Raw genomic sequence first — 5,525 nt, 5'->3', positions numbered from 1 at the left:
GTTAGATATGGCCTCTTGTGGATAAGATAAGTTAGTTATCTTATCTTATCTTTATCTTATCTTCAAGTGAGGTCATCTTATCTTCAAGGGATCAGCCCTTCTCTTGTAGGCTTGGGCTACCTTAGGATTTGGGGCGTGTTCCTCTATTTGGGCCCTTTGTTTGGGCTTTCTCGTGACTTGGCCGAGCTCTTTGAGAAGAGGTCGGATTGTCCTGACCTGAAGAGGTCGGTCACTTTGTCTGTAGAACATCCCGGGTTGGACAACTCGACCCAGGATATGAACAGTGCCCCTGCTTGAGCTCGGTCTTCTTTTTGAGGTCGAGTCCTTGACTTCGGTCTTTTTTTGGTGAAGCCGAACTCAGGCATTTTGTTGACTCCTTTTGTAGCAGCTTTGAATGTAGAACGTTTCTTCTAAAAGACGCGCGCTTTTATATCGGCGTTTTTTTTGGGAACGTGTGAGAGTTTAATGCCTTCTTTAATTTGAGCATTAATTGTCCCGTTTTCCTTTGGCTCTTTACTTTGATTTTGAAAACCCAGAAACGGTTTCTCTCCTTTAGCCTTTTCGTAACTTCTTTTCTCTCTTTACTTTCTGTTCTTTCGTTTGCGCTTCTGCTTTCTTTTGGAGTTTTTGTAGTTTTCGTGTTTTCTCTTCTGCGACATTGCTCTTGTTCGCGTTTTGCTTGTGAGAGGGCGTCCCAGATTTCGCCTTCCATCTTCAATTTCTTTGAAGCTTGCTGTTCTTTCCAGGTTAGTACTGGCTTTCTTGTAGCTTCATTTTCAATTTTTGGTGAAGCTTTGATTTTGCATTTTTGAAAGTTTGAATCTTTTCGTGATCTTGTATTTGCTTGACATGTTTTTCCCATCTTTCCTTTATGCATTCTCTTGGCTTTTCCGTTGAGGCTTTCTAGGGTTTTATTATCGCTTATGGTTTTTTCCTGCCTGATACTTGATAAAAATTTGCGTCTGTTCCTCGCTTTGTTTGGAGATTTGCTTTTTGTCTGATCTTGAAAAAGGTTGCATCTTTAATGGTCTCTGCTTGGCGTGTTTGGTAGAATGTAACGATTTTTGTGTTCTCCTTAAAGAAAGGTGTTTGCTATTTTTTTTGAATTTCTTTTTGAGACATGCTGGGATGTAAGCTTGTAGATTGAATTCTGGAAACCTTGCTTTGTTACTACCTCCAAAAGATGCCCCAGGACTTTAGTTTGAGTCTTGGGGTTTTCCTTTTCTTTCTTCCATCGCCTGAGAAGTATTGACCGAGTTGTTTTCTCCCTTTGTCCGAGATGTTTGTGGTAACCCCATCTTCTTTTCTTACTTGTAGGGTTAGTTGGCCTCATGTCTTCTCGCAATAACATTGTAGAGATGTCTTCCAGAGTTCCCGAGGGGATGTCCGATTGGCTGGACTCCCTTGTTTTGTTGTGTGTTTCTGTTGTGGATGCTGAGTTTTGCACAGAGCTGAGGAAGCGCCATAGAATTTGTGGTAACAATGCCCGTGAGGAGGATTATGAGCTTGTTGCTCCTAATTCTGACGAGAGAGTTTGTTTTCTGACTTTCGTTGAGGGAGAGCGTCCCTTCTTTTATGCTTATGAATACTTCTTCAGTCAGCTGAACATTACTTTTCCTTCTACTGCTTTCGAGACCGACCTGTTGTGGTCGTGTAACATTGCCCCATCCCAGCTTCACCCAAATTCCTGGGGTTTTATTAAAATTTTCCAGCTTCTCTGCGGGGAATTAGATGTAACACCCTCTCAAACTATTTTCCTTTACTTGTTTGTTTCTGCCAAGCCTGGCGGTTCTTCAAAAAAGAAAGCTTCCTGGGTTTCCTTTATGTCCGCCCAGGGCCATAAAGTTTTTGCTATGTATGACGAGTCCTTTAAGGACTTCAAGAATTACTTCTTTAGGGTTCGTGCTGTCGAGGGGGCCCGCCCCTTTTTTCTTGATGAAAATGATGAGCCTTCTTTCCCTCTAGAGTGGCAGAAGGATGTAAGAGTGTCTCGCTATACCTGGGAGATGCTTGATGATGTTGAGCACGCCTTTGTTGTTGTTCTTGAGGATCTCTGGGGGAAACCACCCCATCTTGATACAAAAAGGTTTTTGAATGACTCGTCCTTGGTCCGGACTGTTTTGGGTACTTGTCTGACTTGTTTCTATACTTGTTTCCTTTTTTATTGGATTTGTAACTCTTTGTTGTGGCTGATTTTGTATTTGCAGAGATGTCAAAGAACAATGACTCCATGAAGGCCTTTAAAAGGGCAAAGAAGGCAACTGCTACTCTGAACATCTCGGCTAAAGTGGCCGGAGAGGGATCTTCTCAGGTTCCAGTGAAGCCTCCTGTGCCGAGTTCTCCCGGGCCAAGGAAAGCAATTTCTACTCCTCGGTTTTGTCAGGTCGATCCTCCGCAGACTTCTGCCGTTGCTTCTGGTGCTCCTCCTTTAAAAAAGCAAAAAACATCCGAGCCCTTTATCCTGGATGCCCCGGATTTTGACGCTATCGAGTTTGTTGACCAGCAAATTGCCCCCCTATGGTGGGCTTTCTATGGACGACATGTCTCTTCTTCAGCATCTGGATTTTATCACCAAAAGTAGTGTGAAAATGGCTCATATGGGTGCGGCTATTTTCCGAACAGTTCAGGGGATCCCGATTCATGCCACAAAATCCTTCATGGAGGAGGCCAAATCAGAATTTGATCGGATCAAGGGTCTGAAGGATGAGTTGGAGGTGAAGTTGGCGAAGGTAGAGAAGGAGCAGGAGGATGAGAAGGCCAGCTCTATTGCTTTGGCTGCTTCTTTGAAGTTGGCTGAGGACATGGCACTGAAGCATAAGGATAGCTATGTCTCAGCTTATAGGGAATTAATGCATCTCTGGGATGATTTGGAAACTGCTCGGGTTAATTATGCCGAGCTTCAAGGTCACCTTGTGGGTAGCGTAACTGCCGCCTCCGAGAACCTGATGGAGCAGTTCCGGATTGTTGCTCCTGATGCCGACTTGACTCTCGTCAGCCTGGACAATGTTGTGAGGGATGGTAAGATTGTCCCTGATGACCAGGATGATGATGATGCTGACCCTCCCCCAGTGCCTTTTCTTAAAGTGTCGACCTCCTCGGTTCCTCCCGTTACGTCCGATCCGGATTGCCAGATTCTGAACCGGGATGATAGAACTGTAGATGTTGTGCCTATTCAGACTTGCCCTCCTTCTCCCCGTACTGATGCTACCGAGAAGGCTCTAGATCTTGGTTGACCTCCTTTAAGTATTTGTGTAAATAGCCCGGTTTTGTGGGCTTTGAACTCTTTTTGTAAATGATGCTTTGTTGACTGTTGATACTCCAGTTGCTATTTTTAGCAACTTTATTTTGAAAAACAAAATGGTTTCTCTGAGGTTGATTTTGGTGGCCTCTTGAAGCTTTATCATACTATGCTTTTATTGTGCTTTAACAGGGTATCTGTTGGAATCTTGCTGCATGGACTCTTTAGATTGCTTTCGTACTTATTGTTTGTAGCTTGGATCCTTTTGAGGCCGTGACTGGGAGGTCCGACTTGTTTCTTGGTTTCCTCGCTTTTGTTTGTATTTTTAGCGCCTCATAACCGATTTCTTTATGTTGGTCCCCTTCTAAGTTATTTTTGTAATCCTCTTTCCCGGACCTTTGTCAGGTCTCTTTAAGGGATTACTTTTATAACTTATCTTTGTAGGAGACCGACTTCGTTAGGTCGATCTCTTCCTAGTTGTTTTTGTAATCCTCTTTCTTGGACCATTGTTAGGTCTCTTTCAGGAATTACTTTTACAACTTGTCTTGTAGGGGATCGACTTCGTTAGGTCGATCTCTTCTAAGTTGTTTTTGCAATCCTCTTTCTTGGACCTTTGTTAGGTCTCTTTTAGGGATTACTTTTACAACTTGTTTTGTAGGAGACCGACTTCGTTAGGTCGATCTCTTCTAAGTTATAGCAATTCCTCTTTAATAGGGTTGGCCAAACCTCTTTCCAGAGATTTGCTGATAACTTGGGTTAACTTGGTCTGACTTTTTAGTATCGGCCAGTCTTTTTTAAGTTATTATATAGCAATCCATAAGACCTCGTCAGGTTCTTTTTGGGATCACTTTCGATAACTTCTTGCATTACTCTGTGTTCATCTTTGCCGATTTGTAGATGGTGGTTTTTTGTCCCGGTTTGATCGATTTTTTAGGTGAATCGCGTTTTCACCTTTGTCGGTCGATCATTCCTATCGAGATTGTACAGTGAATCTGTTCTTCACTTTCTGTTGATCTGTTGCTTTATAATCGGACGATGAAGGCTTCAGATTAATGCGTCTTGGGAATTTGTAGAATATCTTAAATGTATTTTATTTAAAGGAAGCGCAAATATATATATATATAGGCGGGAGTTTTTCGTACCCTTAAGTCTCAATCTTGACGCCTCATTAAAAAACCGTTTCAGGAAAAAGAGTGCATCTTGAGATCTTTCACCTTTCCTAACTATAGTACCTTCTTAGGTTACAGGCATGCCATGATCTGGGGAGTTCCCATCCCTCGAGTTCGGACAGTCTGTAGTAGCCCTTCCCAAGTACTTCTGTGACTCGGTAGGGTCCTTTCCACTTAGCTGCCATCTTTCCTTCTCCGGGTCGAGTTGTTCCAATATCATTTTGGATTAAGATGAGACCATTCTCCGTGAAATCTCTTGGCACTACCTTTTGATTATACCTGGAAACCATTCGCCATTTTAGTGCTTCTTTTCTTATCCGAGCTCTTTCTTGGATTTCTGGAAGTAGGTCAAACTCTTCTCTTTGGAGTTGACAATTGGTTTGTTCATTGTAGTGGACTATTCGGGGAGATCCTTCTTCGACCTCTATTTGAATCATTGCCTCCACTCCGTATGTTAATCGAAATGGTGATTCGTTTGTGGTAGAATGGGGGGTTGTTCGATACACCCATAGGACTTGTGGAAGTTCCTCGGCCCAAGCCCCCTTTGCTTCTTGCAGTCTTCGTTTCAGTCTGGCCAATATGACTTTGTTGGCCATTTCGGCTTGTCCATTGGCTTGGGGATGTTCGATGGAGGTGAACTGGTGTTTTATATTCAAGTCGGCCACTAGTTTTTTGAAGCCTGCATCTGTGAATTGGGTACCGTTGTCTGTGGTGATGAAGTATGGTACCCTGAACCTCGTAATAATGTTCCTATATAGGAATTTCTGGCTTCTTTGGGCAGTGGCGTTGGCTAGGGGTTCTGCCTCGATCCATTTTGTGAAATAGTCTACTCCTACTATGAGGGATTTTACTTGTCCCGATCCCTGTGGGAAGGGTCCGAGAAGGTCGAGTCCCCATTTTGCAAATGGCCAGGGTGAGGTCACGCTGATGAGCTTTTTTGGTGGGGCGATGTGAAAGTTGGCATGCTTTTGACATGGTGGGCATGTCCTTACAAATAATGTAGCTTCTTTTTGTAGAGTTGGCCAATAGAATCCCGCTTGAAGTACCTTTTTGGTGAGAGCTTGTGCTCCGAGATGATTACCACAAATGCCGCTATGTACTTCCTCCAGGACTTCCTT

Source organism: Arachis hypogaea, chromosome 2 (genome assembly GCF_003086295.3).
Source record: "Arachis hypogaea cultivar Tifrunner chromosome 2, arahy.Tifrunner.gnm2.J5K5, whole genome shotgun sequence".
Lineage (NCBI taxonomy): Eukaryota > Viridiplantae > Streptophyta > Magnoliopsida > Fabales > Fabaceae > Arachis > Arachis hypogaea.
The sequence above is the reverse complement of the archived record's forward strand: the minus strand, read 5'-3'. Positions refer to the sequence as shown.